The 14,532-nt window shown below is 42.3% G+C and overlaps 1 long non-coding RNA gene across 1 annotated transcript in view; it reads right to left on the bottom strand.

Moving 5' to 3' along the window:
- Positions 1-261: 261 nt before the first annotated feature.
- Positions 262-14,532, bottom strand: part of LOC115068529 — a 110,675-nt gene continuing 96,404 nt past the window's right edge. Inside the window, exons 2-3 of the long non-coding RNA XR_003847877.1 lie at positions 8,296-8,473; positions 262-424 (exon numbers count right to left, since the gene is read on the bottom strand). This is a non-coding gene — a long non-coding RNA (uncharacterized LOC115068529). The remainder of the gene's footprint in view (positions 425-8,295; positions 8,474-14,532) is intronic.

Raw genomic sequence — 14,532 nt, 5'->3', positions numbered from 1 at the left:
TCAGATTCCTCGGTGTAGTAGTCAATGGTAAGTTGCCTTTGCTCAAGTAAATAATTCCTCACCCACGTTCATGTAAGCAACTCTAATTAAATGCAGCAGAGCACAAAAGAAGACATGAAAGTCAGAAGGGGACTCGTTGGGAAAAAGGGGAGTGCGTGCGTGCGTGCGTGCGTGTGTGTGTGTGTGTGTGTGTGTGTGTGTGTGTGTGTGTATAAATGAAGAGAAAGAATAAATAAAAAAAATAAATTTCCTTACCATTTGCATAAGAATTCTGGTGATAAATCCAGTCAAAGGAGCACTCCAGATCCAGACCCGCCTCTCTGGCTCTCTTGGTTGCCGACACAGATTCTTGGCTGAGGCATCAACTTGAAGAAAAGGAATGAATCCAACTGCTCAAGTCACATGGGGCCAGGTGGTCATCCATCTGCAGGGGAGGAACAAAATAATCTTTAATTCATGTCAGAGGGGTAGAAATTGCATGTTTTTGGGTTGTGGATTCGATGGCTTTTATTTTAATAGTGTAATGTAGAGTGACTTTGGCTGTAATCTGGATAACTTTTTTAAAGTTAAAAGGTGTTCTGGCACACACTACCTTGCCATGATCAATGAGGACTGGACTTATTCAGAAGGGTGCCAACCAGAGGTGGGAAAATACTGAAGATTTGGCCATTGCACTGAAAGAAAGTTCAGCAGAGACAGCCTGGCAGCAAGCCAAGCAGCTCCAGTGCTGAGCCTGATCCCTGTCCTAGCCCTGATGACACACTGTGATTCCAGTGAACAATGATCTCCAGCCCCAGTCAGACTCCCTGAGAAAGAAGGCAGATGGTATCTGTACCCCCTCTCAGCCCCTCTGCACAGTGTGGGTTGAGGAAAATGGTACGATTCATTTCAAGGTCACAGCATAAAATCAACGAATGGTAATACAGTTGTATGACTTTTCCTGAGAGACACGGACAAATATCTACTCACACAAGGTAAGGTGAGGTAGTGAGATGGCTCAGGGGGAAAGGTACTTGCTGCACAGCCTGGTGACTTGAGTTCAATCCCTGGAACACACGAAAAGGTGGAAGGAGAAAACGAATTCAACACAAGGTAAGGCACCATGACAAATCAAAGAGGCAATTCCACCCAAGCCTAGCTTGATAAACCAATGAGTTTATTGGGGTTACTTACAGGAGCATGAGTGACTCAGAGGCCCACCCCAGCATGGACAATTCATGAAGCTGCATTCCTGGAACTCCCTGCTCAGCTTCAGGCTGCTCCATAAGAGAGTCCTCCCCTCAACGATCATTTATTGCTTTTGTGTGGGGTGTGTGTGTGTGTGTGTGTGTGTGTGTGTGTATACATGTGTGTGCAAGGCTGTTGTTCCTCAGGCACTATCCATCTTTTATTGTTGTTTCTAATCGGCTTTTGAGACAGGGTCTCTCATAGGCCTGAAACTCATCAAGCAGGCTAGGTTGGCTGGCCAGGGAGCACCAGGATCTGATTGTCTTCACCTTCCCAGCACTAGGATTACAAGCATGTGCCGCTATGTCTGGCTTTTATTAGTTAGCTTTACCTGGGTCATGGGACTCGAACCCAGGTCTTCATGCTTGTTCTTTATACCTACTAATCTCTCCAGCCTCTGCTTACAGCTTTCATAACTTTGGGGAGGGGCTAAGCACAGCTTTCTCAGCTTCCTAAGTCTTAAATTTCCTCAGCCTCATGAACCTCCTCCCACTTCCCTCCAAGACAGAATGTTTCAATTTGGAGAAAATAGCTATTCATCACTCCCAGGATTTTGAACCTGTAGACAGTAATGTGGTAACACATATTTAACAACCACATCCCCAAGTAGAAGGGGGAATACAGTTTCAGGTTGGGCATTTCTAATCCCAAAGCCCCAAATTCCCCCAAGCCCAACATTTTTTAGCACTGACATGATGACCCAAGTGGGAAATTCTACACCTGACCCACATGATGGGTCAAAGGTAAAATACAGGAGTTAAGTACTTTTGGTAAGTATTGAACAAAGTTATCTTCAGTTATATGTACAAATACATGTAGGATATGAATCACTTCGTGTTTAGACTTGGGTCCCATCCTCAAGATTATCTCATTGCAAATATTCCAAAATCCAGAAGAATCATAATCAGAAATAATTCTGGTCTTGAGTATTTCAGATAAGTCATACTTAACCTGTATATACATACAGGGGATATTGCTTTTTCTTCAGATATAAGGGCTAGGATACAATTCATAGATAACATAATGCACAATACTCTCCTTTAGCCCCCACAGTTAATGGATTCAACGCTTTTGCTGATTTTCTCAAGTCTATTATTCATAGTTAAACTATGGTTGCAATGAAACCTTGATTTGGCAAATAGAGCTTCATCTCAGTCTATGAACTCTTCTCAATAAATTGTCATTACATCTGATGACATCTATTGATAAACTTATGCAAACACTGCTCGTTGGACTGAATGCTCTTTCTGCTATCATGGAAAGTCAAGGCAGACTTTTGAGTTTATTTTCCTGACATTTATTTATTGTTGGAGGGCAGGACAAGGCTCACAGAACATGTGTAGAGGTCAGAGGACAAGTTTCAGGACTCAGCTCTCCCTTTCTATCATGTGAATTATGGAGAATGAACTTAGTCATCAGACTTTGTGGCAAGCACCCCATCCCTCTGAGCCATCTGGCAGACTCCAGACTTGTAAGTTTAATCTGCACATCAACATTTTCTTTACTTTGTTAAATCTAGATAATCAGCTAAACAAGCAAGTACAACTTTGTGTCATCTGTCAGTTCTGTGGTGTAAGTGCTCCTGCTTCAGCCAGTTTGAAGCCTCTGAAGGCTCACCAACCTCAGAGTTGGAACTGATTATGTGTAACATACATGAAGGTATGGATTTTTTTCTTACATAAGGGATGTGATACAACTACAGATAGCATAATGAACAACAGTCTTGCCCATAGACTCTGCATAATTAACTGACTCAGGATACTTTCGTTGATTTTTGCTTGTCTGTTAAGAAGAGATGCACAGTAACACCATCACATCATCTCTCTACCACAGTGATAATGTTCTAGCTTCTTTACAATTGCTGTGATAAAACTCTGACCAATACCAGTTTAGGGAGGAAAGGGTTTATTTGGCTTACATCTCCTGGGTCACGGTTCATCACCAAGGTTGGAACTCAGGGCAGGAACCTGGAGGCAGGAGCTGAAGCACGGGCCATGGAGGAATGCTGCTTATTGGCTTGCTTCCCTGGCCCATGTTCAACCTGCTTTCTTATACAACACAGACCCACCTGCCCAAGGGTGGCACCACCCACAGTGGGCTGGGCCCTCCCACGTCACTCCACAATCAAGAAAATACTCCACAGACATGGCCACAGGCCATTCTAATGGAGGCAATTCCCCAGTTGAGGCTCCCTCTGCCCAGGTATGTCAAGTTGACACTAAAGCTGTCCAGCACAGATGTCAAGAAGTCTAAAACCTACCTCAAAAGAGAAAATGCAAAATAATCCCACCAGGATATGTTTGGGGCATCTACTACCTCCATGTGTGTTTGTATGCGTGTTCAGGTGCATGCACTATGTTTGCAGGTGCACACGTATGTGTGTGTATGCACGCGGAGGGCAGAAGTCAATGGTGGGTGTTTTCTTCTGCTGCCCCTATCTTACCTTGTGAGACAGGGTCTTTCACAGAAGCTGGAGTTCACTGAGGTAGCTAGTCTGACTGGCCAGCAAGCCCCAAGGATCCTCCTCCTGTCTCCAACTCCTTGACACAAGGATTACAGGCATGTGCCACCACACTACCACACTCAGCTTTTTATGTGGATGTTATGGTGTCGGGCGCTTGTGCTTTCTCACCAAGCACTATTTTCTCTCTTTCACACACACACACACACACACACACACACACACACACACACACACGGTTGTATTCACAACCAGCTCACAGAAGTCCTAAAAAAAATCTTACCACCCCTTATGTGCTGATTTCAGTACACCAGGTTGAAAGAGGAGCCTTGGAGATAGTCATAGCCACCTCAACATGTACACTGAAGCTCTGGGGATGGGAGAGATGGGCAGTGATGCTTGGATCAACTGTTCCACCAGATGTCCTGTGCCTTCACAAGCAGTTGTGGCTATAGGAAAGGATGCAGCCTAGGCTCTGGTGTGGCCCTGGCATGAAGTACTCCAACTCCTTCCTGCCATAGTGGATTTGACCTATTTTCAGTTCAGGAAAAAAAATGCTGATGGATTCTGCAGTTGCCAGCTTTGGCTACTGGCTGCACAGCCCTGGCTTTGACAGCATTTCCCATAACTCCGCAGGTCTGGAAAGAATGACATGGCTGGGGATCATTTTGAAGACAATTAAGGCTAATGAGCTGACTCAGCCCCTCCCAAATTAAAAAAAAAAAAAAAAAAAAAAAAAAAAAAAAAAAAAGGCAGGAAATGGCTCTGGCTAAAGGCTAGTTTTGCCTTGGTGGCTGGTTTAAACCAGATAGAAAGTAGAATGAGAGATCTGATTTACTAGCAAAAATTATGATTTGCTAGGCCAGGCCTTGACCTTGGCTGATTCACAGGGTGTGTCCACACGGAGGCTGTGGAGAACCATTCACTTTTCTTTACCATTGGTAAGAGGGTATATTTGCTCGGCCTCTATGGATGACAATTTGACCTTGAATTTCACAGCTTTAAATTCACATTCCCTGTGACCCAGATGCTCAAGAATATTTGTTGTAGCATTGTTTGATTTTGTAACACAAAATTGGAAGCAAACTCAAGTCTACAGATAGGTGGCTTGCCAAACTTATAAATTGAGGCAAATTAGTGCTATTAAATCACTAAGAAGAATACAGTCATTCTTCTTTTTGTTTTTAAATTTTTATTTGTTTTTACTTTATGTGTATGAGTGTTACGCCTGCATGTGTGTAAGTGCACCTGTGTCAGGCAGTGCCCACAGAGGTCAGAAGAGGGAGTCAGATTCCCTGGAACTGGCCTTATGGATGGTTGTTAGCTGCCTGTGGGTGCTGGGATTTAAACTCAGGTGTTCTGCCAGAACAGTCGGTGTTCTTGACCACTAAGCCATCTCTCCAGCCCTGAGAATGTAGCCATTCTTTATTACCTGTTGTTGAACAACCTCAAAGATATTGAGAAAAAGCAAGGCTAGGAGCAGTATGTACTAGGCTGACACTTGGATATTTGAATGCTATATAGTAGATATTTAAATGGGTATAAAAGGATATGCAAAGAAAATGGTCTCAGTCTTTGAGGAAGAAAACACTCTCCAACATCTGGAGCTTTCTGCAGGTTGTGCATTGCAATCCAGGTTTCTAGCCTTCATGAACTGCTACCCCTGCTGGGGTGGACTTTTGGTGATACAGTTATGTTTGAGTCATTTCTGCCCCTGTAAGTAACCTTCACCCATACTCCTGTGAGTAGCCCAAATAAAATTCATTGTTTGCCAAAGTTGGACGTTGGTGGTATCCTTACTTTGGTCTGTCACTGGTTTCTTATCTGGGATAAGTAGATGAATGTTCATGATGCCCTAGGAATAGTCTCTCACAACAGGAGAGGAAGAGGAAGAGCCTTAATAGGGGGAGGGGATAGTAGAACATGTGATATGAAAAAAGAGGAGGAGAAACTGGGGGTTAAAGGTTTGAGCATGGGGGTGGGGATGGGAAAAAGAGAGGGTGGGGTCAGTTAGTCAAGACTAAACATGCATGAAAAAGCCTTACAGAAACCCATTGCTTTGTAAGCTAATTTTTAAATGTTTTGAAGGAGTTTAAATGTGGGTGCTCTCCATGCATGAACAATGCTGCTCCCAAAATACATGGGTTATTAAATGAATATCTCAATACGAGGCATGAGCATAGTATCTCCCTATGAGCAACATGTTAGAGAGGCCCCGAGACATCCAAAACAACACAACTATTGCTATTGCTCTTGGCTGCCCACCATAACTAGATGGTAAGACCCTATTGCTGTAGGCACAACATACTTTGGCTATAGGACATAATCAATCTCAAACTGACCAGGAAAAACTCTACCTGCTGGAAAGCTTTCATAGTGCTAGAAGGTATTAGGTAGACTTCTGGGAGAGAAAAGGCTCTTAACCCAGCACTAGACCCTACATCCTACAATACCAGCCTGCCAGGCAAGTTGTGACTATCTCAGGCATGAGCTAGATCTCAGTCTTTCCAACCCCCTTGTTTAGCAAGTATATTTTAATCTCTTCAAGTTATCCTATTAAAGTTCCCTCACTGGCTTAAAGTGAGAGCAAACACCTATTTCATCCTTCAGTCCTCAGGATGAGACGTGACATTCTTTCTAAAATATTTTTATGTCACACAAAGTATTTTGATAATGTTCACCTCCATTTCTCCAGATAACTCCTCCAAGATCAAACCCCACCTTCCTAACCCCTCATTTCATGTCCTCCTTTTTTAAAATAACCCATCAAGTCCAATTTGTGCTGCCCATATACTCCTGCATGTGGGACCATCCACTAGAATGTGATCTATCAACAGGAGCCATATCCTTAAAGAAAACTGACTCCCCCTCCTCCAGAAGCCATCATCTGTCCATAGCTCCTCAGTAGGGGTGAGGGCCCCTGAACCCTTTTTCCCTACATGGTAGAATGTTGACTGGCTTGGGACAATCTTGTGTAGCCACCACAGCTGCTATGAGTTCATGAGTACAGTGGTCCTGTCATGTTCAGAGGACACTATTTCACTCTGGTCCTCCCTGACCTTTGACTCCTACAATTGCTGTGATTGGTCTAGACTATGACTCCGTATTGGAGGCAAGGAAAGAATGCCAGGAATGTAAGAGATTCCTTGAGCTTCTCTGGGCATTATCATGCCCTGGGATCAAGGCCCATGAAAGAACCGAATAATGGTCTAGACTCTTCAGGATAAAGGTTTTGGTCAGTTCACCAGGTGAAGAACCACAACCATCTGAGGTGCTTGCTGAATGCAAAGGGGACACAGAGTGAACAATGGAAGAAAGTAGTTATAACTACCAGCTACCACCACATGGTAAGTTACAGAAATGCTCATTGTCAGGAGTATTTCCTCCTTATTACACAGATGAATATGTTTTGTGTCTGAAGATACACATTTTTCAACTCTTATTCCATTATCATTTAACCTGATACTTTGACTTTGTATCACAGTATTTAACGATGGTTTTACACTACAGTGTTTACTAACATTATAGGGCATGAGAAGAGTGAACATCACTGAAGAATTTCCCCACTTCTGGGGTAAGGGTTAGTACACAGGGCTTGTGACCAGCTTGCTATTGTCTTTATTTAGAGGTTAAGTATGGCTTAAAGAGATGTGTGCCAAATGACAGGGGTGACTGTGATGGTTGGTTTTGTATGACAACTTAACCAGGCCTCAAGTGCCCAGATAAAGCATTCTGTCTGGGTGTGTCTCTGAGGATGCTTCTGAATGAGAACATTTGATTCTGTGGAGTCAGTAAATTAGAGCACCCTCCAATGTGGGTGGACATCATCCAATCCCCTGAGGGCCTGCAGAAGAGTGAAAGGTAGAAGCAGGAAAGCCCCATTCCTGCCTATAGTGACTATTTCAGCTACGGATATCCATTCTTTTCTGTCCTTGGACTTGGATTTACACCACCAACTTCCTGATTCACAGACTAAGACATGGACTCAGTCATACTGCTGGCTCTCCTGAGTCTCCAGCTTCTGTTGACTCTGATTCTCTGGAAAATGACCAATGCAGTTGGTGACACTATATGGGCATCACCAAACCCAGGTGGTACCCTCAGGTGAGCCCATCTCCACCTCTTCCCTATCTTCCACTGGGGATTCCCAATGGCAAAGCTCAACCAGAAGCCAGAGGGCAGAAGCTCTTGGCTAAAATCCAAGCAGGTCAGCCTCCTTACAGAGAAGAAAGAACATTGTGGTCCAGGTGGGGGATGGCAGTGGAGCGGGCAATGGAAGCCATCCCAAGGCCTCACATTCCTAAGAATTCTCACTTTAGGGACTTAAGACCAAGAGCAGTGAGCAAGGACTGTGGGACCCAGTTTCTATCTAGATCAACTCTGCATTCTTTCTCTTTCCTGGGCCTCAATTCTCTCATTTGTAAATGGAATCTACTGACCACCATCTTTAGGTGCCCATCTCACTGGCCCCTCTGGGACAGGGGTCTCATTACCCAAGCCACCATGATGCAAAACTTTATACACAAGGACAGTGTTCTCCAAAGACAGAAATACTCTCAACTCTCAGTGCAGACCAGAATCACAGAATTTTCAACCTAGAAACTTACCTGTTCTACCTCAGAATCCATTTGAAGTATCTTTTCTTAAAATAGCATTTCTCAGAGAATTCATTCACAGCGTTTCTCATGGGCCCCTCCTCCAGGGGTTTGACTGAGTGCATCTGGGGCATGATCTTTATGCAGGTTCTTGTATCAAACTTTGAAAACATTGTCCTGAAGGATGATTCTGCAATATAGTATACAAAGTTTTAAGTTCATTTGTTCCTTAATGAAAACAAGCTATTCTCGTGTAATGGTTATTTTTAAAACAACAATAAGAGTTTGGAGGCATCCAACCCACTTAATGTGTTGCATCATGGAACTACTTGCTAAGTAGTAAAATTGCATTTCAAAACATGATCAAACATCAACCTAATCAGCCAGGTGTTAGGCTCTCAATCACAAGCCTCAAAACACATAATCAAGTATCAGTAAGCAGGTGTTTTAAGTGAAGAGTAAAATAAACAGTTGCCTTTGTGGTTATTTAGGAGGTTTCACAACATTAAGATGGAGAACGTTACACTCAAGCAAGCCAGCCTCTAAAGTTCCTCGGCAGAATAAACCCAGGCACTAATTAGCACAGGAGACTTGAACCAATGGCACTTTTAAAAGCCTTTGATCTGTTTCATTTCCTTTATCCCCAGTACCTTTTACTGGTTTACTCTTACAGATGGTGAGTCTTTAAAAACTCACTGGAACACAATCACATTTTCAAATGAAGTATTTTGATTGATTTAGAGAAAGACAAAGCACCCAGATTGTAAACAAAGACGTGCCACTGTGCAGGAACTCATCCCACCTGGCTCTCCAATGTGACAGGAGAAGGATGCAGAGCCCTGGAGACAATGCTAAATCCTGCTTTAGAGATTAGTTTTTGTTCTCCTACACATTCAAAATGTTTCTCAGTCGATCAATAGTTATGTTAGCATAACCCCATGAAAATCACTGACGGATTGAAGGTTGGACCCTAAGCTTCATTAATCATTTTTAACATTCTTATTCAACACTCAGAAAGTTCTCATGAAGGTGTCTGGTCCCTAAGGACTTCTGGAGTCAAACAGAGACAAGAATCAGAACCATGAAGTCGGGGAGGGTGGTTCCTTTTTCCTATCCCCTCTGTTTCCTAATTAGCTATCCAGCCTTAAATGCTACTTAAACTGAATAAAGTTGACTTGAGCAACAGTAAAGGTGCAAAAAACAGGGCAACATTCCACACCAAAGGCGGTTCAGAAGGACTTATTCCACTACAGGTGTTCGGGGTCTTTATAGTCAGAGGAAAGCAAGAGATACAAAAAGAATCTGATTGGTTGAGATTGGCATTTACTTTATATGGTCCAGTCTATGCCACATTCAGCCTCTGATTGGCTAGAGCTTCTGCTGCTATGATTACCTGAGATTCAGTTGCTTCGTTACAAGGCTATACTCATGTTTCAGCAATTCAAGCTAGGTTATAGTTCACAAAACAGAGAAACTGATTTGGGCCAAACTTCAAGAATAGAGACAGGTGAAAGCCAAACTTACTTCCATTTAACAATATATAAATACATACACTAGTTACAATACATGCATACCAATGTGCATGGGTACAAATTTCTTTTTTCTGTTTTTCTTTATTCTTGAGAATTTCATACATGTATACAATAAAATATGTTAATCTATCCCATATTTTCTCCACCTCCCCTCATATCTCCAATATATCTTCCTCCCAACTTCCTGTCTTTTTTAAAAATAACCCACTAGGTCTAGTTAGTGTTGCCATGGTTGTAGAGTCATCCACTGGAACATGAGAATCCTACCAGTGACCACATCCTTAGAAAATAGTGATTCTCCCTCCCTCAGCAGCTATCAACTTCCAATAGCTCTTCAGTAAGTGGTGGGGCCTGGAGATAATCTGCTCTGTCTATACTGGGATTTTTGGCTGGCTTGCTCTTGGTAGCTCTTGTGCAGGTAACTTCAGCTGCTGTGAGTTTGTGAGTGTGACAGTCATGTCCTGTCCAGAAGACAGCATTTCACAGAGCTCCTCCCCATCCTCCAGCTCTTACATTCTTTCTGCCTCCTTTTCCATGATGTTCCCTGAGCTTTGGTGTATGTGTGTGAATGTGTGTGTGTGTGTGTGTGTGTGTGTGTGTGTGTGTGTGTGCGCGCGCGCGCGCGCCTATGTATGTCTGTGTCTGTGTTTCAGGGTACTGATATAGATGTCCCCTTTAGGGCTGAGCACTCAGTCTCTCATTCTCAGCACTTTGACCGGTTATGTATTTCTCTGTTAGCTGATGCATACAAATTTCTATACGTATTTTCAGAAGTATTAAGTATGTTTGAATAGTAGGCTTAAATATTCTCTCTCTCTCTCTTGCTCTCTCTCTCATCTCTCTCCCTCTCCTCTCTCTGTCCCCCCTTGTCTCTCTCTCACTCTGACTTCTTTCTCTCTGAGAGAGAGAGAGAGAGAGAGAGAGAGAGAGAGAGAGAGAGAGAGGCAATGTGTTTAAAGCCTATAATCTCAACACTTGGGAGACAGAGTCAAAATAAAAAGTCCAGACCAGCCTGGGCTACCTAGCAAGACCCTATCCCCCAAAAACAATAGCTAGGGATATAGCTCAGTGGTAGAGCACTTGCCTGGCATGCATAAGGCCCGGTACACAGCCAAAAATACAGAATTATTATAGAAGATGCAAGTGGTGTATTTACACAGGTATATCCCTTACCCAGTACTTCCTTTCTGAAACCTTTCATTATTTTGCATAGTGAGCTACAGAATATTACAGTTCACAGCTGAATTCTTTTCTTCACTCTTTTGTTGCTTGTTTAATAGATAATATTTTTAATTGACATAGTAATTATGCACATTTATGGGGTTCATTATGGTATTTCAATATTTCTAAAATTTCTATACAATGTATAATGATCAGATCTAGGTAATTGGTGGATCTGTTATCTCAGGTATTTATCATTTTGTTATGTTGGGAACATTCAAACTTTGCTACTTATTTGAAAATATTTAAATAATTGTTGTCAAGCACAGTTATCCCACTGTGCTTAGAACATTAGAAGCTGTCACTCCCATCCACCTGTACCCTGTGCTCATTAACCATCCTCGCTCCATCCTTTCCTCCCCCAGCTGTTTTGTTTTATATTTCATATCTTACGTAAATCAAAACTGACTTCTATCTTGTTTATGTGTTATATAAAGATTTATAAAGGCATTGGAAGACGGGGCTTAGCGACAACTTAGTACATCTATTCATGTGTCAGAGAACAGTGGGAAGGATATGGTAGTGACGTAACACTTCATCAAGTAGGATATGTCATTTATCTTCTAATTGCATACACTGTGATTTTAAGAGCTGAGATGTAGGGACTGGAGAGATGGCTCGGTGGTTAACGGCACTGGCTGCTCTTGCAGAGGACCTAGGTTCAATTTCCAGCACCTACATGGTGGCTAACAACTGAAACTCCAGTTCCAGGGGATCTGAAGCCCTCTTCTCACCTCCACAGGCATTGCATGACACAGGTGCACCTACCTACGTTGCAGGCAACACACCCATACACATAAAATATTTTTTAAGAAAGAGCTGAGATGCAGCTAGTGGTGGAGGACAGGCCTAGCATGTGCAAGATCATGGGTTCAAAAAAGAAAGAAATAATACAAAACAAACAAACAAAACCTCAAAAGAGGGCCTGGGAATATAATTCAGTTGGTAGAGTGCCTGCCTAGCATTTAGGAAGCCCTGGATTTGATCCCCAGGTATGGAAGTGCTTGCATGTAAGCTCATCACTTGGGAAGTAGAAGCAGTAGGATCAGAAGTTCAAGGTCAGGCTGGGGAATTGGCTCAGTGGGGAAAGCACTTACTTTGCAAGTGTGAAGACCTGAGTTTGAATCCCCAGAACCCACATAAAGCTAAACACAGTAGCGCACATAGTTATAATCCATCCCAGCTCTGCTACAGAGAGATGGAAGATGGAGACAAGGGAATCCTGGAAGCTCAAAGCAGTGAAGAAAAGACCCTACTTCAAACAAGGTGAAAGGCAAAGACCAGGACCTGAGGTTGTCCTCCACCTCCACCTGTGTGCCATGGATGCATGTGCTCACACCCACAAACATATATATATATATAAAATCACACACAAAAAAAACATAAAAAGAAGAAATTCGAGGTCATCCTCAGTTACATATAGAGTTTTGAGACCAGCCTAGGATACATGAAATGTCTCAAAAACAAACAAAAACAAGAAAGCCTAAAATAATATGAAAGGACAATGGAGGAAATTCTTTTGACACAGGCAATATATTTTGCATCCATAATTATGGTAAATATATCTTTGCCAAAGCATCAATATATAATTCACATTACCATACCTAGAAACAGCAATATGTAAAAATGATGACAACACAGAAAGATTAAAAACACAGGAACTAGGGGCTAAAGAGAAGGCTCAGGGTTTAAGAGCACTGACTGCTTTTGCAGAGGACTCGGGTTCGATTCCCAGCACCCACATGGCGGCTGCAAACAGTCCTTAACTCTAGTTCCAGGGGAATATGATGCTCTCTTCTGATCCCTGCAGCATTGTATGACATGGGTGCACTCACATACATGCAGGCAACACACTCATACACATAAAATAAACATAATAAATAAAATATTTTTAAAAAAAAATACAGGAACTAGGGTCAGGCGTGGTAGCCCAATGCCTTTAATTCCAGCACTCAGGAGGCAGAGGCAGGCAAATCTCTGTGAGACCAACCTGTTCTACATAAAGAGTTCTAGGCCAGCCCCAGATACATAGTGAGACACTGTCTAAAAACCAAACCAAAACAAAACAAAAACAAGCCCAGGAACTAAAAATCTCCCTGGAGAAGATAACATTGAATACTTTTGTAAAATTTTAGTCTTTTCTCAGTATATACAACTATACCTACTGATACAATTATATTTATTTTTATGAAATGATATAATGATACAGACTGTTTGGCAACATACTCTTTTATACTTCCAAATCAAAACCTGCATCTCGACCTCAATCCTTACAACAGCTGCTCTTGCTTATCACATTATAGTTTGCAGCTGACTTCAGCATCTCCTACAGAGAAACATCTGTGCTATTTCAGCTTCTACACTTACCAACAATGTGACTTTATATATCTTGAATCTATATCTTTGAACAGTTGTCTAATTATTCATGAAGGTGAAATAGTCAAAATAAGCTTTCTTGGTCAAAGAATAAGCATGCTTACATTTTGATGGTACCCAATGATACTCTAGATGCAATGACTTATCCTCCCTTATCCTCTCCAACAGTGGATATTACAGATCTTTATGTTTAGTTTGGTCTGGTTTGGTTTGGTTTGGTCTGGTTTGATTTCGTTTGGTTTGGTTTGGTTGCACTGGATTGAATCAAGGGTCTTGTGTATGTTAGGCAAGTGCTCTCCCACTGAACTATATCTGAATTCTTGATCTTTTATTCTTTGCCAATCTTTTAGTTTAAAAATGAATTTGGAGGCTAGAGAATTGGCTCCTCAATTGGGAGCACTGGCTGCTCTTTCAGAGGATCCGGGTTCGGTTCTCAGCAGCCACATGGTGGCTAACAGTAGTTCCTAACTCCAGTTCCAGGGGATCCAACACCCTCTTCTAACCTCCATGGCATTTCACAGCATGGGTGTGCTTATATGCATGCAGGCAATACACTCATACACTTTAATAAAATGATTTCATAAAATAAAAATGAATTCATCTCAATTAACATGTTCTTCATAATCAAGAATATGGATGTGTCATGATGACCATGTTGGCTTCCCTATTTCTATCTCATCCTTTTTTTTTTAAACACGTGCTCCCTGTTTCCCCAGCTGGCCTGGAACTCACTATGTAGACCTGACTAGCCTTGAGCTCACAGAGTACTGGGATTAAAAGTGTGTACCACCATTCTTGGCTCTGTTTCACACAATTTTCTGATGGATTTATCTATCAATTTATAAAATGTATTTAGAGGATAGCAGTCCTACTTTTATGATGTTGACCATGAGTTGTTATCTCCTTCTGTCTTGTTTACTTGCTCTATGAGCTTCTTCTTCTATAAGAGGTTGAGAGTACTGACTGCTCTTGCAGAGGATCCGGGTTCGATTCCCAGCACATACATGGCGGCTATGAACCATCCTTAACTCCAGTCCCAGGGGAATCCAAAGCCTTCTTCTGACCTCCACGGCATTGCACGACATGGGTGCATTCACATACATGCAGGCAATACACTCAT

Source organism: Nannospalax galili, unplaced genomic scaffold (genome assembly GCF_000622305.1).
Source record: "Nannospalax galili isolate Female #2095 unplaced genomic scaffold, S.galili_v1.0 scaffold307, whole genome shotgun sequence".
NCBI lineage: Eukaryota > Metazoa > Chordata > Mammalia > Rodentia > Spalacidae > Nannospalax > Nannospalax galili.
This window is presented reverse-complemented; position numbering and strand designations above follow the sequence as displayed.